At 37.9% G+C, this 23,819-nt stretch overlaps 1 pseudogene; it reads left to right on the forward strand.

The window, feature by feature from the left end:
• The first annotated feature begins 11,966 nt into the window (after positions 1-11,966).
• On the forward strand, positions 11,967-14,881 carry LOC128124133 (non-structural maintenance of chromosomes element 4 homolog A-like; annotated as a pseudogene).
• The last annotated feature ends 8,938 nt before the right edge of the window (positions 14,882-23,819 follow it).

Consider the following 23,819-nt stretch of genomic DNA (forward strand, 5'->3'; position numbering starts at 1 on the left):
AGCCAGAAATTTGGGTTAAAGCCTTAGAGAGATCAAGGAAATACAGAAAGCCACCAGCTAACGTCACCTCACCAACTCTGCACCTTCTCTAGAGAACAACTTCCTGTCTACCCAGGCTTATATGCCTTGCTTTTCTGCCCTCTCAGTGGCTTTTAGGCCAGCTACCTCACTTCCTCTTCCTGTGTACAGCTCGTTCACTGTCTGTCTGTCTGTACAGACCTCCAGGTCTCTATGGAGATTAAAGGCCTATGTCACCATGCTTGGCTCACTTGTCTGGTGTGGCCTTTAACACACAGAGATCCTGCCTGCTAAGGGATTAAGAATTTATGCTGCCTGACTTCTTTGTTTACTTAAAATGACTAGCCTTTCCCCCTGATCTCCAGGTAAGCTTTATTTATTAATGCACAAATAAAATATCACCACATTTCAGCACAAAAAAATATCACATTTCCCCTTTTTTGCCTAATAAAAATAAAAAATTATAACTAATATAAGGAAAACTATATATAATAAGTACAATAACTGTATAAAACATATATAATCATTAAATACATCAACAATGTCTAGTCCATTTGCATTTGACAAATTCAGAAAAATATTCCATTATCTATCCTATTTTGGTGAGTTGTACCTAATTCACTTTCTATCCTAACTTATATTAACAAAAGAAAACTATCTTATGATGTATTTCAAACTTATACACTTAACACCTCTTAGTGAATTTCTTTTCTGAATTTCTTAACAAGGAAAAGTGTGACTATAACTATCTAATCTTCAACTCCCTTAGAGACCTGAGAAGAAAATAATATTACCTAGTAAAACAAGAAGTGCAAACAAGTGACTTCTAAAAAATGAGTTATGACAGAGACAGCCAGCTGCCTGGACAGTCACCTGAGATTTCTCTGCACATTGAGGCATCATCTTCGGTCTACAGGCATAGTGTATCTGACAGACACATTTGTGAAGTAGGAAGTACTTCACAAATAGGCCTACAACTTGACCTCACATTCAGTGTGAATATTCCATGTATCAGATAAACTTGAATTCTGCCAGTGTCCTGTCATGAATCAGGATTTTAAATTCTGGAAATTGCTGGTGATTTTGAAATTTGGCTGCCCCTACTTCTCAGCTTGTAGGTGGCTTCATCTCAGCATCCTGTTCTTCTTGGCTTGTGAGTGGCTTCATCTCATTTATTAAATGCCATTCTACCATTGAGGGGTTAGACTCCATCAGCCTAGTTACTCCGCCAAGAATAACTATTTCAGCTACTGTTCCATCAGTCCATTGCCTGTTCAGCTGTCTTCGAAGAAAGGGCACTGTACCTTTTCCAGATTGCAAAGCCATTTCAGCAGCAATGGCACCATATTGTCCTGGCCTCAGAGAACACCTGTTCCCAAAGCTGCAGCCATACCTGTTTTGGCAAGGATCAGTAGTTCTTTGTTTTGTGTCCTGTTTGTCCAGTTTGGATAGCATACTGTCAGGAGTTGATGCAAGGGTACTTTCTTGTTCAGTGACTAACTTTTGCCACAATGAAAGTTAACACCATATGCAGTTTTTTCAATGCCCATGTCTTCTCTGAAGTAGATTGGTGCTGCCAGGAGCAGACATGTCTCATAGTCATAAAAAAAAGAAAAAAAATCTATGTTATTAAAACATTTTAAATGCCATATTCTGTAGATCTCTGAAGGGTTTTAAGATGACCTATCTAAAATATATCTCTGCTTGACCTTGAAAACATACCTAATATGACCACCAATGCAATTGTAATGTCTAAATACTAACTTTCATTTCTTTATATCATAATATTTGGTAATAATAACATTCAATTATAAGCAAATTGCATTACATTGTTAAATGAACTGTATAGGTACAATATCCAGAACAAGATTAGAAATATGCATACAGCATTTTCTAAAAATATCAATCTTAATATATATAATTTGTATACAATATATAAAAATTCAATCCAATGTAAAGTATTTAAAACTAGTGATTGTCTTTTAAAATTAGATTCAATAGTCTACCTTTCTATCTACATCTATATCCTCTCTTTTTTCTTTTCAGAGTAGATTCAATAATCTACCTCTTATTTAGAACTTCTTTTTTTTTCTTTTCTCTTCTTTTCTTTTTTTGCCTTTTTTTTCAAACAAGAACCTTAAATCTAATCTCCTTTGTTTAGCCTCTTTACTGACCATTAACAATAACAACTTGTAACCAACTATCCTAAACAATAACAACTATCCCAAACCCAAAACCCATGGAAAGAGCAAAACCACCTGCCCCAACTCCTGGAAATATGGGCATCATGTTTTTAAAATTACTTCCTGCTGTTTGTGGGCAAAGGCATCTTTAGGGGATCCTGAAAATAAAAATTCTGGGTTAATTATCAAGTTCTGGGAGAGTAGCTATATCATTTGTTGTCCAGTCTCTGCATAATGCAAAAGTGCATGGATTATCTCAAGTCTTTGTTCAAGTAGTCTGTGAAGCTGGATCATCTCAGCTAGCCATCTCAAAATTGTTCTGAGCAGTTTGTAGTCCAAAGCTGATCTTTGGTTTATGTTTGTCAACTTGGTGGTATTAATATTGTCCATGTGGAATCATCATTGTTGGACCCCATCTCATCTTTCTAGAGACTTCAGATTTGCTGTTCATGATTCCTTGAAGAAAACTGATAGAGACTCCAACACAAAAATATGTATAGGAAGCTAATTGACGCATTTTTTCTGGAATTAGTTAGTACTGTATATGACCATTAATAAATATCACAACAAAAGTTTAAAAAATATATATTAATCTTATAAATTTTGATATGCTGTTTGATGAACTATCATCTCTTCTAATCCAGTGCCTTTCATGTTAGAATCTAATCTGTATCCATTTTGATGGTATCCATACCTTTTCTTCTGCATGGAAAAAAAAGCAAAACCTTTTTCCCAATGTAACACACATATCCTTGTTTCCCTTTTGAATTCAACACATCTTTAAAGTATACAGGCTGATTTAATTCAGCAGTTTATTATTATTATTATTATTATTATTATTATGTTTTTCTGCAGCTGTCATTCCTTTCTCATTAGCATTTTAAAAATGTAATGCTAATGAAGCACTGTGTCATCTATTTCTGGGGGTCTTTATTACCCCTGTTTATTAAGTATGTCTTTTAAAGAGCAATTATATATTTCTATAACTGCTTGCCCTGTAGGATTGTATGCTACACCTGTAACATGCTTTATGTGATAATATGCAAAAAACTATTTTATTTTGCTAGAGACATATGCTAGAGCATTGTCAGTCTTAATTTGTACAGGTGTCCCCACAATGTCCATAACTTCTAAAAAAAATGTGTGATTATGTAATCAGCCTTTTCAGAACTCAAAGCAGTTGTTCTTGAAATCCTGAATACTTATTGATGGTATAATGTACATATTTTAATTTTCTAAACTCTATAAAATGAAGCACATCCACTTGCCAAATTTCCTTTCTTTGAGTACATTTTGGGTTACTTTCTGCAGGTCGTGGAGTTTTGTTATACAAAGAACAAGTAGAACATTTCCTTATAATTTCCTTGGTCTGTTGTCAAGTAATGAAAAATTCTTTTTTAAAACCCTTGTTATTAACATGATGCTTCTTATGAAATTTTTAGGCTTCCAGCATATTTACTACAAATAGCTGATCAATTTCATCATTACCTTGTGTTAGAGGATCTGATAGACCTGCATGGGATCTGATATGTGTTGTATATAAGGGATGATTTCTAATTCTGATTGTTTCTTATAATTGAATAAATAATGAAGTTAATTCTGATAAATCAGGAATAAGTTCTGTGGTTTCGATGTGTAGAACAACTCTTTCTGCATATTGAGAGTCAGTAACTATGTTAAGACATTTTGGAAAATCTAATAAAACCATGAGAATAGCATATAATTCTGACTTTTGAAAAGAATCATAAGGACCTTAAGCCACTTGATTTAAGTTTTCTGACTTATAACCCACATTTCCTGATTTGTTTGCATCATTACAGAATGTAGGGGCTCCAGAAATTGGTGTTTCATGTACAATGCAAGGGAAGATCCAATTAGTTTTCTTTGTAAACTGAAGTCTCTTGCTTTTGGGATATTTGTTGTTAATCTCTCCCCCAAAATTTCTGCAAGTTCTTTGACAATGTTTATTTTCTGACCAAGATGAGGAAATTTCAGCATTAGTAAAAGGTACCACAGTTTCTGTTGTTTTGACAAAGTCTTAATTTTCCCTTCAGAATCATCTCAGAAACCTTTTCTACACATGTCTTTAATTTTTTACTCTGTATGGCAAAAATATCCATTCTAAGATATTATCTTTTCTCTGCATTAGAATTCAAGTAAAAGAATGATTAGAAGGCTAAATGACCAGAACACATTTAAGCTGTGGTTCCAAATGATCCACGTGTGCATGTTGCACTTTTTTTTACCAAGGCCAATTGTTTCTCAGTGTCAGCTGATGATTTTCTTGAACTATGTAAGTCCTTATCACCATATAAGGTTTGAAATAAATTACGTAGTTCTTGAGTTTTCAATCCAATTGTGGGCTATAGCCAGTTAGTATCTCCCAGTAATTTTTGAAAGTCATTAAGAGTTTGTAATTCATCTCTCCTGATTTGTACTTTTTGTCATTGAATTTTTGGTAAACCTATCTTATATCCTGGTTAATTAATAGAATTTGTGTTTTTCAGGAGGAATTTGTAATCCCCAACAAGGCAATTTTTTTTTTACTTCTTCAAATATTTCCTGTAAGGTATCTCCATCTGAATCAGCTTGTAAGATACCATCCAAATAATGGTAAACTATAGATGGAGGAAACTGAATATGAATTGTTTCCAATGGCTGTTGTACCAAATATTGATACAAGGTAGGGCTGTTTAACATGCCTTGTGGAAGGACCTTCCATTGATATCTTTTAGATGGCTGGGAATTATTATAAGTAGGCATTGTGAAGGCAAATTTTTCTCTATCCTGTTCTTGCAAAGGTATAGTAAAAAAGCAATCTTTTAAATCAATCACTATAAAAGACCGTCCTGTAGATAATAGAGAAGGCAAGGGAATTTCAGATTTAAAAGAGGCCATTGGCTGAATCACTTATTAATAGTTCTTAGATTTATTACCATTTCCATTTTCCAAATTTCTTTTTAATAACAAATACAGGAGAATTCCAAGGACAGGTCAGTTCTCCAATATCTTGAGCCAGGTCCTTTTCCGCCCCACCTTACTCCTTCCTCTTCTATCTGTCTTCAGTCTTCCAAAACCTCTGTGGCTAATTTTGATCAGCTACCTGGCTAACTCTGCCCTCTAAATTCAAGAAAGTTTCATTTGTCAGAACATGGTCAAAATATATCCAGTGATGACCTAAGAGTGAGACACTGTGGACAGGAAGACAGCAGAAATAGTCCAGGTCTGGTACTCATAACTGAGGACTGTTTCTGGCAGGAAGCTAGGCAAGGTGCCCAAACTCAGAGTACTGAGATATAGGATAAGAATAGTTCCAGGTCCTGGGTCTGTCTGAGAAGTATGGTATAAAATGGTGACTATCTCGAGGTAGAATATATTGATGCAAAAATACAACTCTCGCTTCAAAAGAGATATGAGAAAGATAGTTTATTTTGTAGCCAAATATGATAGAGTTCAGGGGATACAGATTCAGGTTACCCCAAATTCCATGTTCTGGAAGTTTCATGAAGTTCCTACAGAAATAGAACAAAACTCTTAAATCAAAACATACACTTTTCAAACACATTGGTGGGAACATCAGAGATGTGTGTCACAGAAAAGCTGAAAAATCTCTATAGGTCTCAGATGCTATCTGATGGTATTCTTAGCTTTGGGGTTGGTGGAGCTGATGGTGTGCTCAGTGAATACATTCCAAAAGGTTTTCATCTAGTAGTCATAAGACATTAGGTCCCACACAGATGTGGGCAAGGAATAACTATTCAGGAGTCTAAAGATTCCTTGTGATAAAATTGTAATTTGGCTCTGGATCTGCAACATTCCAACCTCTCTACAATGACTGAAATTTTGATCAGTTACTCTGCTTCCCAGAGGTTTCTGTTTGAAGACTACTCATGCAGGATTCTGTAGCCTTAATAGCACCTGTCTCTGGGCAGATGGGATATTTATGTTAAGAAACAGAAGAATCATAGGCCTTAAAGCTCTAAAGCCACAATGACTGACAGTCTTCTGGGGCTGAGAAACTGTTGTCTGCTCATTGAGGACCAGTCACTGTGCCAATCATTGCTATAGACATTGTCAGTATAAGAGCAAAGTGAATCACTGAGGGCTTTGGAGGAATGAGTGGGTCCACCTCACTAAAGTTGGCCAGAGATTCTGCCCTTGGGAAGGAATCTGATCTGAGTCTTGCATGGCAAGACATAGCCAGCCTTGTAAAACTCTAGGGCACAGTGAAATAATAATCACAGCAAGAAGATACCCCAATGTATCTAAAACAGAGCAAGAATGCTTGAGTATTTGGCATTCAGGAAAGAGAGCAAATGGGGCTTTATGTATATGTTAGTCAGATTTCTGTGACTAGTACAAAATATCTGAGATAATTTCATTGATGTAAAGAGCAGATTCATTTTGCTTCACAGTTTTGGGGAGAGAAACATCAGTCTATGATCTATTGACCTGATTACTTCAGATCTATGGTGAGCATTGTGGGAATGTTGGGAATGTGCAAACCATCTCATACAGGATGAAAAGACAGAATGGAGGGCATGAAATCCCACAGGTATCTTCAAGGGCATGCTTCTAATGACATCAAAGTCTTCTACTGGGCTCAGTCTCTGTAAGGCTCTACCTCTACATCACTCTAAGGATCAAGCCTTTAACACATGGGTATTTGGAGACATGAATCCCCACAAGTTCTAGTTGGATAGGATGGATGGTGGAGAATAGACACAGGACTGATGAAATAATAGTGGCTCAACCAATATTTGCCCAGTAAATAATGTTTAAACATTAGTAACTGAGAGCAGTTGTCATTGTTTTCAAGCAAAGAACTCTTTCATTTAGAAACTATAAATGTCCCTTAGGAATATTCTATCTAGTACCCTGGGAGACTCAGCAAAATGAATACAGTATTTAGAGATGTGCACATTTTGGAAAACACATGGACCTATCTAATGGTTCAGTTTCTCAACACTTTCCTAGTGAGTTCTTATACCTTTCCTAGTCATGGGCCCAAAGACTAACCAAAGCACATGGTACTTTTGCAATGTGAAAGAGAAGAGAAATGAGAAACCATCTAAAAATCATATGCAAAATAACAAACATATACAGAGACATGTGTCAAAAGTATTGTAGAGCAAGTGGTAATGTAAAATGGATATTTCATGAGCTGACCCTACTAAAGGACATGGAAGCAACCTAAGTGTCCCTCAGTGGATGAATGAATAAAGGTGATATGTACACATAGTGGGATACTATTCAGTCATCAAAATGGGTAATCCCACCATTCTGGAAACATGGGAAGGAACTGGAGGACATTATGTTAAGTGATATAAGCCAGACACAGAAAGACACATTTTGTATGATGTCATTTGAATAAGGAGTCTAAGCAACAACAAAAAATGATCTCATGGAAACAGAAGGTGGAGGAGAATGGGAAGATGGCTTAGTCTCTTCCGGTGGACTAGTGTTTAGTTCTCAGCACCCATATGGTCTCTCATAAACACCTGTAATCAGTTCAAGGGTATCTGATGCCCTATTCTGGCCTCCTTTGCCATGCATGTGGTGCAGACATACACTCAGGCAAATATTCATATACTTAAACAAACAAACAAACAAACAAATAAATAAATAAAACAAAAAGAGGAAACATGAGGATGAAGAGTAACAGGAAAGTGGCAGATGTTTAATCATGGGATTTCAGTTAAATTGAAAGAGTAAAATTTTAGTGATTTATTGCAGAACATAATGATTACAATGGTGATGCATATTTCAAATTGCTGAAAGAATATATACATGTATATGTATATATATACATATATATTTCTTAATGTTCTCACCAAAAAAAATGCAAGTTGTCAAGATGATAGAAATATTTAAAAGACTGATTAAACCTTTCTACAAAACAGAATGTAGAAATTGTATGTATCTCTACACATTATACAACACAAATGAACAAATTATATGTCAAATAAAAATAAATTAATTAAAATTTGTTAAAGTAAAAAGAAATGATGGGACTAGAGAGAGGGCTCAGCTCTTAAAAGCTCACACTGTTTCACAGAGGACCAGAGCTCACTTCTGGTGGCTCACAACCACCTGTAACTCTGAGATATACCTTTGGCCCCTTGGGTCACCTGCATGCTAACATAATCAAAAATAATGAAAGTGAATATTTTATTTTAAAGAGTGTGAAGAAGTTAGAAAATGTGGCTCAGATCAACCACTCCCCATGTGTTGTCTGGCCTAGGCAGTCATTCTTCAGGCTCACAGAATCAGGGCTAACTAACCAGAGTGAAGCTCCTGTCTGCACAGGGCTTTCATGAAGCAGGTAGCATGGAAGGACAGAGGACAGACAACACTTTGGAATGTTTCTCTTGTTGTTTTCCTTGTTCTGGGAATGGAACCCAGGTCTTTGTGCATGGTAGGCGATTGCACTGCCACTGAGCTACACCCTTCGTTTCTAGTCCATGGATTGTGACTGTAAAGAGTGTTTGAAGCAGTGGGCTATGCAGATGTGACGTGATAAGAGGGGACTGGTGAAGGCACCCATGAGGAGTAGATAAGAGTTTGGCCACTCCAAGAACAAGGACAGGAACTTGATTTGAATAATAAAAAGGAGCTAAAGGAGAAAATGACCTGCCAGAGTTGGGAGAGAGGTTGCTCAGGATCTTATGTGTTACAAAGAGAAAGTTGAGAAACAAGATGGAAAATCTATTCTAACTTTTTCAGACCTCATGAGAAATCTCTGTAGCATTCTAAGAAATACCTTTTTTCCTGTGTAAGCTATTCTGATGTTCTGTTCACTGCACTTTAAGAATTTCTAAGCAAGAGAATACTGTCATAACGCTAGGTAGAATTAAATAAGTGCTAAGACAGACTACTGCAGGAATGCTCTAGAGGTACAAGAAAGATCAAGTCATTCTGATTTAGTCACTGAGCTGAAACACCAGGAGAAGGAGAAAGGGGAAGAAGACAAGAAGGGGGAAGATAATGGAAGCAGCAGGAGGAGGAGAAAGAGGAGGAAAGGAAAGAATGAGAAGGAAGATATAGTCTGATACACAGAACCACTCCAGGCTAAGAAGTCTGTGGTACAAATCAGGGTAGCCATGTGGCATTCTCTGGAGTATTCCCTCCTATATCAGCATTGAATGCCAGGGATCAGGCTAAGCACTATATTCTATTTAGTCTTTGACCTAAGCTCTGTGACAACTTTCTAAAGGAGCTAAAGCTGATTGTCTCCATTTTCCTGGGAAAGTGATACCCATACAACATGAGTATCTATCCTACAGATAGACCAGGTACTCAGTATTTAACAAATAAAAAGATGAATGGGAACACATGAATGTACTGTCTTTATTTAGGTCTCTGATTTAGTCTTAGGTGCAGAAATGATACCACCCGTTGAACCTGATACATCCTGTGACCTGATCTTGTATCACTCCACTAATGTTTCTAAGTAAATATTTGATTTTCAACATGCCCTACACATTCATCTGAAATTTCTTCTTCCCTAAACTAAATAGGTTGAGTGAGAGCTTTGGGGAAACACTTCATAGAGTAAAAACAAATTAGAGCATCTCCTTTGTCATTGAATGCTTCAATTAAAAAGTTAATTATATTTTACTTTTCTCCCTTTCAGAGCAACTGCAGCTAGCTAGCAAAGGAAATTCTAAGTAAAGTGAGGAACTTCAAAAATAAACTCCTATTCCAAGAGAAGAGGCATGGTCTAGGTAACAATTGTTACCTAAACACGTCAAAAACTGAACTGGGGCATCTACTGTGAGGCTGAATGAAAGCATTGTCTTTGACAGCAGAAGAGGCAACTGCTGAACCATCACCTAATACTAATAATAACTGCTAAAAGCCTTGGGAGACCCCATCCAGCAGTTACCTTCTGGGCAACTGTTCTGAGAGTCTCCCAGAATGCAAAGTCAATGCTCAATCCCTCTTCACAGCATTGCTTTAAGGTTATCATCCTGTTTTTATTGTTTCATTTCCCAAATAGGGAGATTGAGATCCAATACAAGCAAGGGGTTTGGTTCTGGTTACACAGTACATCAATAAAAACTTCACACTTCTGATCTGGCCTAAATAAGACCCACTATACTTTCTAGGCAGGTTCTGACTTTTCTCAGTTCTACAACACAAAACCAGTCATTTAGCAGAGGTAGTGAAGGAGGCAAATCAGAATTTGAGTGTAAAGCTGCTGCACATGGGATGGTGATCTTGAAGACTGTTGGTACTTTGAAAAGAGGACCCTGGGGCTGGAAAGATGGCTGGATGGTTAAGAGTACTGGGTGCTTTTGCAGAGGACCTTGGTTTAGTTCCTAGCACCCACATAGCAGTACACAACTGCATGCAACTCCAGATCCAGAGTACCTAATACCTTCTTCTGGCCTCCAAAAGCATCAGTCACCTACATGGTGCATCTACACACATGTAGCCCAAACACCTTGCACATAAAATAAAAGTAAGTAAACCTTTCAAAAAAGAGGACATCTTGAAAGGAAATCATATATGGTGAAAATTACAAAGTAAAAAATTCCATTCTGAAAATACTTCAATACATTATGATCCCTACTGTGTGGTATCTTAGAAAGGCAAGACCACGGACACAATAAAAAGATTAGTGAATGTCAGGGTGTGAGGTGGAGGAACTGGTGGAACACAGAGATGTTTTTAGAATAGTGAAATTTTTCTGAATAATGCTATAATAGAGGTTAGATGTCACCATACATTTGTCAAAACCCATAGAAAACACAATCCCCGTGTGGATCCTAATGCAAACTGTGAACTTCTGGTGATAATGATGTGTCAATGTTGGTTTATCAACTACAACAAATACATCACCAGGTGTGGGATAAGAATAATGGAGGTTGTATGTGGTTAAGGTTGTACTTTCTTTTCAATTTTACTGTGAATCTAAAACTGCTCTTAAAAATAGAGTTTATTGATTTTAAAGGTATGAGCCACAAATTTACTTTAACTCAAATCCAATGATGATTGTTGGATTAGATTAGAGGGTGTGATGTTTCTGTTATCTCCATCTTTCCTCATAGTTTGGGATCCCAGACAAGAAAAGATGCTGAAATGAGAGCCCGTGTACAGAAGTGAAGGGACTAAATAGCATCTTGGCTTTGCCTTGAATTTTGTTTGTTGTTGGGGTTTTCTTCTTCTCTCCTGCAGTGATGTGATGTTCCCTCACCTGTTTATGCTATCGGAGACTCTTGCATCCGTTTCTGCTTCTATCTAGCAAAGAGCATTACGGTTTGATTATGAAATGTCTTTGTTAAAGGTACATGTGTTGACAGCTTGTTCTCTAACTGATCAATAGGAAGTGAATGACTCTTGAGGGCATTAACTTCATCAACAGGCAAGTTCATAGATGAGTCATACAGAAGGGGATATTAGAAGGTGGGAGCTGATTAGAGAAAGCCAGTCACCTGATGTGTTTTTAAGAAACATTAAATATTAGTCTTTCTGTCAAATACTGTAAAATTTTTGTTTATGACAAATAATTCAAATGTTTTTAACCCCAGCACCTATAAGACTCTTATGCAAATATTTTTATTTTCCCGATCTTGAAAATCCTTTATGCAAATGTTTTACTATGACCATCCAGTAAAACTTTTGTTTACATAAAGGCTCCCCTGCATTCTCAAAACTGCAGTGACTTCCCTATTTGCCTTCATTTCTTTTGCACCAATTCTTTCAAAACTAGCCAGTCATGAAGGACTGGAAGCTTGGATCGAAACCAATGGGGGAAAGATGCAGCAGGTGTGGGTCTTCGATTTTTTAGGTTTTTTTTTTTTTTTTGGTTGTTTTGGAATTGTTTTGTTGTTGTTGTTGTTTCGAAACAGAGTTTCTCTGTGTAGTTTTGGTGCCTAACCTGGATCATGCTCTGTAGACCAGGCTGGCCTTGAACTCATAGAGATCTTTCTGACTCTGCCTTCCAAATGCTGGGATTAAAGGCGTGTGCCACCACTGCATCGCAGGTGTGGGTCTTTGTAACAACCATTGCCTTACCATGCTGCTTTTACTTTACTCATGTTTCTTTGTGGGATGTGGTGATTATTCTTTGTTCCTAACTTGTATTTGAAGAGTATTGGTTGCTCAGGCCTCTTCCTGTGTCACCCTCTATCTGTCTACCATGAGATGAGTAACCAGCTCCAACACATGCCTCACATAGTGAAACTCTGCCTCAGAGCCCGAACAGACTAGCTGCTCATAGACTGAAATTGTAATCCCAATAAGCCTTCTTTCCTGAAGTTGTTTTTTGTTTTCTCAAGTATTTTGTTACAGAGACCAAAAAAAAAAAAAAAATCTTACACAGGGTAAACTAGATGGAGCCCTAGGGGAATGTTTATAATCTCAACCATTAGTTTAAATCTAGGAATAACTTTTGACTACAGAACAGTCTACAATCCAGAGAAATCCTGAGCTCTGCAGCATCTAGAGTTTTTATCACTCAGAGCTCTCAGTAAGGTACACAGCACCAGCCTGTATAGGACCCAACCATCCCACCCTCCTCCACCCCAAAATAAGGCATATTTCCTGGGTACAAACTTTCTATGCCAGCTACAGCTTTCATTTGATTACCTTTTCTCTGTATGGTGTTTATGCTCCATTACTTCAAGCTTCCTTTTCTCACTCTGGATCTCCAACTTGTCTTTAGGGTATGAAGCCTGATGCTTTTAAATCAAACAGATGTTTTTTCTTATGGTGTGGAAAAATGTAGCTTTTTTAAATGCTAAAGATAAATTCTATTGGCTTTAATTGCTTGGGGAAGATGTAGTGTGAAATTTTATATGCCTTAAAGTGAGTTAGAGATCTAAATTGCAGAAATAGTCTCATGTTCTTCACTCTGGGACTGATATGGAAGAGTCATTTTTCTTTCTATTGACTGCCCACTATGATTCCTCCTGATCATTGCCCTCTTGGCTGCTTGCCCACTATTTCCTGGCAATCATCACTTTCTCATTGTTTAATTGTTTCTAGAAGATTCATGGCAAAAATAATTTAACTAACATCTGGGAACAATGTTGACAAAGCATAGTCGTTGCTCGTTTTAGATAGTTATTTAATGATAAATAAAGTGTTCACCTGAGAGTGTCTGGCTGCTGTGTTCCCTCTGGACTAGAGTCACTCTTTTCCAGATCAAGGAAGGTGTGCCTAGGTGAGGAGTGCAGGGAATACAGGTAGGTTCAGAGAGGTCTGGCTTCTTTGTAGGTGTGAGGGAGCAGATCACAACAGGAAGAAAAAGTTGCATGACACAAATTTCATCTTCAAGTCACATGATTGTCTGATGAATTTGCTCTAGTATTGAAAGTAATATTTCCATCATCCAGTCTCCTAGACCAAAAACTTACAGCTGACGTGGGAAGTCCAGAGGACCCAATTACTCCTTTTTTAAAAAAAATTTATTTTATTTTACAATACAATTCAGTTCTACATATCAGCCACGGATTCCCTTGCTCTCCCCCCTCCCGCCCCCCCTCCCCTTCCCCCCAGCCTACCCCCTATTCCCACCTCATCCAGGGCAAAGCCTCCCCCGAGGACTGAGATCAACCTGGTAGACTCAGTACAGGCAGGTCCAATCCTCTCCTCCCAGGCCGAGCCAAGCAACCCTGTATGTACACACATACGTGCAGGAAATGATTTACACATGTAAAATAAAATAAATTGTGAGAACAGCAGCCACTGACCCACACTGGGACCGCATCTGCTCATGGTCTGACTGCCTGCAGGAGGACATCAACCCATCTGATTCTGGGGATGAGCTGATGGTTCTTGCCTGCTAGGAGGTCAAGTGCAATCAGGCCCCGTGCCACCTGATCAGCCATCAGTACCGCATTCTCAACAACTCCATCCAAAAAACTAGGAAGACATACTGAGTGTTGGTGAAAAATTAACAGAGATCCTTGCAGAGACCAATATTCTATTTAACCAAGTATGGCAAGCATGAGATGCAGTTCTAGATGCCCAGGTTGTTGTTCTGGCTTCAGACTTGGGTGAAAAGAAAACCAAACAGCTGTGCTCTGACCTAAATTCATTTGATGCTAACATACATTGAAACTCTCCTGACACATATGGGTGTAAATCCACTAGAATCTGAAGAAATCATCTGTGATGAAGATAAAACTGATTTTGAAATAATTATCTGTAGCTCAGACAGATATCAGGCAAAACAGTAGAAAACACCTTTAATAAAACCCATACTAGGTTCAATACATGAAGAATTCCCTGTGCCAAAGCTACAAAGTGATTATCCAAGACAACCTTGTATGAAAGAAGAGCAGTCAGGGAGGCATGCTCAGTAGAAAGGCTTGGAAGAGGCTCCAAGAAACAATGGAGAATGAAGTAGGAAGAATCTTGGAATTGTTGCAGACTTACTTCAGAAAAGACACTGATATTCCAATGTCCTTTTTGATTTTGTAGTTGATCCACATACTTTCCCATGTACAGTGAAAAACATATTCCCTGTTTCCTTCATTATAAGGGATGCTTTTGCAAGAATAAGACTTGAACAAGACTGATTACCAATAATGGAGCCAGTGATTAATGAAGAAAGTGAGGGAATTGACCAAAACTCTCAAATTAGAAGTCAAGGAATTACAGCTTTGAGTTATCATGACTGAGAGGAGATGATGAAAACCTTTGAGATTTCTGAGCCTGTGATCTGAGTCAGAGGGCAGTGGCTAAGTGCCTGATACCAGCTGAAGAACTAAAGACAATATGAAATACTGAAAGGAAAGCAGCATATATTGTATATATGGTTTATTAAATGTTTTTAAAGAAGAAGATTGTTTTTAGTAAAATGTAGCTTATGAGAGCTAATGAATTTGTCACAGTTATCTTTGATTAAAGGAAATTCATTGACATGAAAAATAAATAAATCATGATTGTGGAGAGAAAACTCAGCAGTTAAGAGCACTGGATGTTCTTCTAGAGGACCAAGGATTGATGCTCAGCACACCTCACACTGTCTGTCACTCCAGTTCCAGAGGATCCAATAACTTCTTACAGATTCTAAGGGCACTGCATGCACATGGTGCACAGATACACATGCAGGCAAAACACTTATACACATAAAATAAGATAAATATAATTTTCAAATAAATCTACATGTGAATGTTACTCACAGTTTCATTCATCCCCATCAATGAAAAGCTAGAAACAACTGAAATATTCTGCAACTGACAAGTGATAAGCAACTGAGAACACATACAGTAGAATGCAATATGAGATATAAAAGAGTGACATATTGCACACATACCCAAAAACTGAAACTCAGATGCATTTTACTCTCCAATGGAGCCAGTCTCCAAAGTTACATAAGATAGAATTCCATACATATAGTGACCAAAGAAGGAAAAAAAAAAGATGACAGTAGAGAAAATATATAGTAAACTGTAGGTACATGCAAGTGCCATCTATAATCATTTGAGTGAAGATGGTTGCTATGCTTTAGGTGTAATATAAGGGTGTGCCTCAGGGATGTACTGTGATGATATTTTGTTTGTGCTCTATAAAATAAAGCTTGCCTTGGGATCAGAGGGCAAAGCTAGCCACTAGTTAACCATAGAGACCAGGCAGTGGTGGCACACACCTTTAATCCCAGCACTTGGGAGGAGTAAACAGGAAGAGATATGGCTGGGTGGAGACAGGAAGTGATGAGGTCGGGTGTAGACAGGATCTTGGTCTTTTTCAGGTTGAGGACTTGGTGAGGTAAGAGGTAGCTGTGGTTTGCTCCTTTGTCTCTCTGATCTTTCAGCATTTATCCTGATATCTGGCTCAGGATTTTTGTTATTAAGACCAGTTAGGATTCGTGCTACATTTGGTGTCCAACTTTTGGGGCATGAATTCATGAAAAAGCTTCTTGTCTGTGGCTTTGCAGCCACTGGCACAGGCCGGAGCTGCACATGGTCAGAGTCACTATCCCACCAGCTATTTTCCTTTCTTATCCTCAAGCCGCTGAGCAAGTTGGGATTTTTCTTTTGCAGCTTATCTGCAGCAAACTCCTTAGACTTTTGGGCTCCAAAAACCACAGGAGTTAACCCTTTTTGTACATTCCCCCATGAGGAATGTGACTTTGACTTCTCTCCCAGTGGGATGCAGGCTTTTCCTTGACTCCCTCTTTGGGCTGCTGCCATAACTATGTAGCTGCCTTGCAAACCACTGGAGCTTCTACTGTTCTAACCAGAAGCAGTTAGCTCCACATTTTACTGTCATCTGAATTGTCATCATCGGCAGATTTGGTGAGAAGATTAGGAATTCTTAAAGGGAGGAATTAGTTAAAAGAGAGTTTTTTCCCACTTTAAAAAATGGAAAATATGCCGGGCAGTGGTGGCGCACGCCTTTAATCCCAGCACTCGGGAGGCAGAGCCAGGCGGATCTCTGTGAGTTCGAGGCCAGCCTGGGCTACCAAGTGAGTTCCAGGAAAAGGCGCAAAGCTACACAGAGAAACCCTGTCTCGAAAAACCAAAAAAAAAAAAAAAAAAAAAAAAAAAAAAGGAAAATAGTATTCCAATGGAGGGAGTTAAGTCTCTGTATGATAATATACTAGGCAACAAGGCAACAAGCCAAGGAAATTATAAGGAAATGTCCTACTTGTTCTTTATACAACCAAACTCCACTACCTGAAGTAAGTAACCCAAAGTGTACTCAAAGGAATGAAATCTGGCAGATGGATGTGTTTCATTTTGTATAACTTGGAAAATTTAAATATGGACATCACACCATTGATACCTATTGAGGATTTCAATGGGCAACTGCTTTGAGTTTTGAAAAGGCTGATTCTGTAAGCACACATTTGCTAGAAATAATGGCCATTATGGGAGTACCTGAACAAATTAATACTGACAATGTTCTAGCATATGTTTCTAGTAAAATGAAACAGTTTTTCACTTATTACAATATAAAGCATATTACAGTATACTACATAATCCTACAGTCCAAGCAGTTATGGAAAAATCAAATTGAACTCTAAAGAATATGTTAAATAAACAGAAAGGGGTAATAAAGACCCCCAGAAATAGATTGCATAATGCTTTATTAACTTTTAGTTTCCTAGATGCTAATGAGAAAGGAACAACAGCTGCAGAGAGACATTGGATAATAAGAAAAAAAATACTGAATTAAATCAGTCTGTATACTTTAAAGATGTGTTGACCTCAGAATGGAAACCAGGATATGTGTTACATTGGGAAAGAGATTTTGTTTTTGTTTCCTTAGGAAAAGAAAACCTATGGATAGCATCAAAATTGATAAAGGTTAGATTTGAACAAGAGAGACCTCTTAATTAGAAGAGATGATAGTTCATCAAACAGTATGGGTGCTCAAACTAAACTATATTTACAACTAACAATACTTTTTATTTGATCAGATATACTTCCCAAAGGGAACCTCCCCAGAATTAGGGTTGGGAAAGGGTTTTGTTTTTGTCTTTTCATGAGAATGAAGGAATCTAGCTAAGAAATCTGAAGACCACTGGATAAGTGAGACATGTGAAGAAAAAAAAGACAAATCATCCAGAAAAACCAGTCTTAAGAAAAAAGGTATATTGGCCTATGGTATATCACATCTCCAACAGGATAAAATTTCATTAATCTTCCTAAATGTTTGTTTCTGCTGTTCTACTCTGAAAAGAAAAAAGAGGGATATGGAGATAGATAACAGAATTGATTTTTAAAAAGCAACTACTTGTTTAAAATACTTTACATTGATATGGATTTATTATATATTATGGATATATTGATATGAAGTTGAGATTATTTTTGCTAGAATATACTGCACATACATTCCTAATCTTGTTCAAGATATTGAACCTATACATCTCATTTAACAATGTAATGCAAACTGCTAGTCCTTTAAAATTATTATTACAAACTATGTAGGATAATAAAGACATGCAGGTTAGTAGTTAGTCACCTACTACAATTAAACTTGTAGTCATGTTAGGTATGTCTTCAAAATCAAAAACATATTTTACATAGACAGGTGGTCTTCAAACACTTCAGAGATCTACAGAACATGACATTTGAGATGTCATAATAATATAGGTTCTTTTTCTTTATAACAATGAGACTTGCCTGCTCCTGGCAGCACCAGACTACTTCAGAGAAGATGATGAGCATTAAATAATTTCCATGTGGAGTTTACTTTCTTTGTAGCAAAAGTTAGCCAAGGAGTAAGAAACTGCCTTTGCCTTGACTGCTGACAGTATGCTGTCCAAATTGGACAAACAAGACACAAAAGAAAATGATTGCTGAACATTACCAAGACAAGGTAGGACAGTCCTTCAGAATATCCTGCTTCATAGAAAATTCTGTCAGATATGCTAGGCCTATAGGCTGAAGATAGATGCCCCAACATTGCAAAGGAACCTTGAGTGACAGTCCAGGCAGCCAGCAGTTTCTATCATTTCTCACATTTTTTGGAAGCCACTTACTTGCACTTCCTGCTTACTCAGGTAATATTATTTCCTTTTTGGATCTCTGATGGAGTTGAAGACTTTATAGTTATAGTTTTCCTTGTTATCAGATTCAGAAAAGTAACTCAGTAAAGAGTTGTAAATTGTATAGGGTTGAGAGACATTAAAAGATAGTTTTGGCCAGGCGGTGGTGGCACACGCCTTTAATCCCAGCACTTGGGAGGCAGAGCCAGGCGGATCTCTGTGAGTTCAAGGCCAGCCTGGGCTACCAAGTGAGTTCCAGGAAAGGCGCAAAGCTACACAGAGAAACCCTGTCTCGAAAAACCAAAAAAAAAAAAAAAAAAAAAAGATAGTTTTGGTAATACAAGTTAGATTAGAAAGTGAATCAGGTACAACTTTTGGACTCACCAAAATAAAATAGATAATGGAGTATTTTCTCTGAATTTGCCAAATGTTTATGGACTAGATATTGTTAATGTAATTATTGCATGTATATATTGTATATAGTTATTGTACTTATTGTATATAGTTTTTTTTAAGGAGTTATAACCATCTTTATATTTTAGACAAAGAAGGAGAAATGTGATATTTTGTTTGTGCTCTATCAAATGAAGCTTGCCTGGAGATCAGAGGGCAGGGCTAGCCACTAGTTTACCATAGAGGCCAGGCAGTGGTGGCACACACCTTTAATCCCAGCATTTGGGAGGAGGAAACAGGAAGTGGTATGGCTGGGTGGAGAGAGGAGTGATAAGGCTCGAGTGGAGACAGGAGCTTGCCTTTTTTCAGGTTGAGGACTGGGTGAGGTAAGAGGTAGTGTGGCTTGCTCCTTTGTCTCTCTGATCTTTCAGCATTTATCCTGATATCTGTCTCTGGATTTTTATTATTAAGACCAAGTAGGATTCGTGCTACATTACATGTTCTAGAAGTTCACTCCTTAGGGTGCCTCTGTGGAGAAAGAGTAGAACTTTGGAGAGATGAGGCCTAGTGAAAGGTAATTAGGTACTGGGAGATTAATTTCAAAGGAAGTCAATATGAGGGTGCTGCACACCTTTAATCCTAGCACTCAGGAGGCTGAGGCAGGTGGATCTCTATGAGTTTGATGCCAGCCTGGTCTACACAGCAAATTCCAGGCCAGTGAGGTCTACATAGTGAGGACCTATCTCAAAAAAGCATAATATGGCTTATAAGGGACCACTCATACAACTCGTAAGAGTGGGTTGTTATTAAGAACAAATCAACCCAATATTGAAGATATAGTAGGGGGAGAAATTGCACAGTGTTGCTATAAATTACAGCAGACACTATGGAAAGAAAGTTTGAATATTCTTTAAAATGCTTTAACTAAAAATAAATCCACCTTAAAATGCATTTGTACCACTTCTGTGTATATAACTAAAGAAGAAGTCAATGTACCATAGAGATACCCTATATCTATGTAATCATGACATGGAATGTGCCTTGATGTTCACCAACAGACAAATGGATTTTTAAATGCCTGGTTATATGCACAGTGAACTCTCCGTCATATGTAAAAAGGATGAAATTACATTATGTCATTTGCAGGAAAATGGGTGGAACCAGTGGTCATCATCTTAACCAAAATTAGCCAGAACATACAGGCAAGTATGACATATTCTCACTTATGTTTGAAAACAAACAAACAAAAAGTTATGGGAATGGCTGATGGGTTCCTAGGAATGGAGAAGGGGTCTGCAGAAAAGGAAAAGAGGCAAGAGAGGGTTGGAAGGAAGGCATATGATCAAAGGTTTGCATAGGCAATTGTGGAAATATCTAAATATCACATGCAATCCATTAACGTGAACAGTTAATAAATACTGAATAAATATAACTTATTAAAGAGCCAGCATGACCCATGATCCTTCTCATTTTGTCTATCATCCTGTAATCTCCTTTGCACATATGTCTACCACTGTGATACCATCTGCTGCAGGCCCTCATTAGAGCCAAACAGATGTCAGTGCCATGCCCTTGAACTGCAATTACTATGAACTAAAGTTCCATTTATAAACTATTCAGCTTCAGGCATTTTGTTATAGCCACAAAAAAATAAACAAGTACTGTGACCTATTTAGCAGATTACATTAGTATAATTAAGCAATCAATTGCAAAAAAAGTAAGAGAAATAAAGTCATGTTTATATATTTTTATTCATTAGATTATGGAATCAGTTACTTATTTTAATAAATGAAACCATAAAATGCGAAAATAAAATGTGTAGAGAAATTTTAACTATGATTAATTTAGACTTTCTAAATATAGCATCAAAAGTAGTGGTAAATACATGTCTTTGAAACAATTTTTAGAAACGTGGTTTGTGCCAAAGAAAATAACAACAAAAATACCTATAGCAAAGTAAAAGCAATATTCAAAATCAGGAAAAATTTTCAACTCATATTGTAGATCAGAGACTAATATTTCCTGCATTGGTACTTAATGATAAATTAATTGGAAAACAGTCAGCCACATACTAGAAAAGCAGTGCACAGACATTTCTTTTGAATTTAAGCATTATTTCATTGATGGGAGAAAAGAAGCTCATAAATGAAGGTGGGGAGAGATTGTAAGAATAGGAAATAAAAAACTTAAAAGGTCCAGGAAATCTCTGGAATGTACAAAATTCATAAAACCTCTCCATACAATTATATAAGAAGTAACATTGTTAAGGTTCTGGAGAAACTCCACAAAAGACCACCATCCACATATGCAATCATCAAGAATGTTTATTATCTCAAGAAAGATACTAGCATGTTGAAGCTGACCATCCTACAGAAAGGCAAAATAGCGATGACCATGAGAAGAGCTTGCAGGCTCGTTTTAAGGATAGCTAAGGGGAATTCCTAGGGCAGTTAGGTCAACTCAGATATGATTGGCTTAAGCAAGTGGTAATCATATTAGTATGTTCTAACTGGCTAGGACTATTCAGGGGCTAGTTAGGACTTTTTCCATTTTGGGGCAGGCCTGAACAAGTCCCAAGCTCTGCTCTTATTTAGTTATTACCTTGAGCTATTACCTGAGGGGGGTGGCTGGCCTAGTATGCACTCAGTGTGGGGGTTGGCTCAGTGGCCCAGGCTTCGTAGGTCCTATCTCTCTTGTCCCTGCTGTCAGGGGCATTAAAGATTGCTTGTCCTTTGTTTGTGGCTTCCTCAGAAACTATCCAGTTTCAAGAAGCAGGGACTGAGGCCTAATTCTTATCTGAGTTATTAGAAGCCTGTCATGATATTTGCCTGGCCCCCTCAAAATCTGCTAAAGATAAGAGACTCTCTGAGCTGTCAAGTTGCCTGAAGCTGTGCCAAGAACTCTGAGAGTTTAGCTCTCATGAGTCATCAACCACACTGGGGTGGGATTTTTTTTCTGGTGACACAACTGCTCTTGCATCACTCAAGTTCCTACAAATGGCTCCGAAAAACTCACTGATTCACTAAGTCAGACTCAGGTGGAATTGCTTCATTGGTTTGTCATTGGTGCTTTATTTCGGGTGATTAGATGTTTGTTCACGTGTCCCCAGGAAAAGTCACACAATAATATTCACATAGTTTGTAATTAATTGGAAAAAAATCAATCACACAATAGAAAAGTGGTCAAAGGAAAGGAACAGGAGAAAATAAGTATAAATGGCTGTTGGGCACACCAATCCCTGTGAATGAAATTTCCCATGTTCTATGGAAAATTGGTCACAGAGATGGTAAAGGTCTTGAGAATCCACATACAAATCAAGAATTAGCAACTACAGAAGCCATTCCCCACAGAGAGGGCTACACAGAGGCTAGGAGGCAAGGCCACAGAGAAGGAACGAGAACCCTGGTGACACTGTGGGAAGAGACTGAGCTACTGAAGTGAACAATTTTCAAGGGAAAGATTTAGCAAGAGAGATGAACACCTTCCTTCCCTCCTTGGTCCTCTCCTGTTCTACCACTGCATCCTCATGGCCACACTTAGATAGAAGCCAGCTGAAAGGAAACCCGGGAAATGAAATTCCCTGTACAAAGATAAGTGCAGTGATGTTTTATTTGTGTTGAAATGTGGTGGTACTTTGGTTGTATGTTAATAAATAAAGTTTGCCTGGAAATCAGAAGAAATAGCAAGCCATTAACACACACAAAAAAGTCAGGCAGTGTTAGTACATGCCCTTAGTCCAATCACTTGGCAGGCAGCGTCTCTGTGTGTTCAAGGTCACACTAGAGAATAGAGCCAAGTGTGGAGATACATGCCTTTTATCCCAGTACCAACCATAGAGACTAGAGACCTGGATGTCTGTACAGACAGGCAGTAGCAAGGAAGTAAGGTAGCTGGGTTAAGAACCAATGAGAGGGCAGAACAGCAAGGAAATAATGGCACTGGTAGACAGGAAGTAGCTCTCTTTGGAAGCTACATCATGGCTGGTGGCTTTCACTATTTCCCTGATTTCTAAGGCTTTCACACCTATATTTGGCTCTATGTTTTTTATTTAATAAGACTGCTTAGAAATTCGGCTACAGATAAGTGGGGGAAAAAGTCTGAGGGGATATCAGCTCCCAGTTCTTGGTAATTTGAAGTCTATGCAAGTGAAAGCAGTGGCTTGGGGAAAAAGGGGGGAAGATTCATGCAGAATCTTCTGCATTAAGGCCATCTGGTGTCCCTATAAGCAGAAGTCCAGAAACAAATGAATTACCCTTAGCTTAAGCCTAAGAATTTTTAGCCATGACATGCAAATCTCCACATTGAGTCAATCATCTAAGGCACAGGCAGAGAGATTCCCAGCAAATCTATCAGGTTCACAGCACTTAGCAGGCTCCACTCCAGGCTTGATTTAAGGAACAAAGGAAGGACTGTGGGGCAGGAATGCTGGGGGAGGAAAGGGACAAGTCTAACAGTGAAGCTCTTCCTCCAACCCATATCCGATTCTCCTTCCACTACATACGGCTTTAGTTCACAACATTTAAATATCCAGGTCCCTTATGGAAAATGTGTTTCTGAAAGATAGTGCAAAAATAGAAAGGAAAACAGAATTTGTTACTCAGCTAACATGGCAGCTGATTCCAAAACATATTTTTAGGTGAATCAAAACTGCTGAGGCTCCAGGAAGTTTGCTCTGGGCTGCCAGCAGGCATCTGAGTGGAGAACAGGGACATTTTCCAATTGAAAATCCAGGGGAAAGAACACCAACTTACATGCAGCAGCAAGGACTGCTG

This window comes from Peromyscus californicus, unplaced genomic scaffold, assembly GCF_007827085.1.
Source record: "Peromyscus californicus insignis strain IS unplaced genomic scaffold, ASM782708v3 Scaffold_4__1_contigs__length_199733344, whole genome shotgun sequence".
Classification (NCBI taxonomy): Eukaryota; Metazoa; Chordata; class Mammalia; order Rodentia; family Cricetidae; genus Peromyscus; species Peromyscus californicus.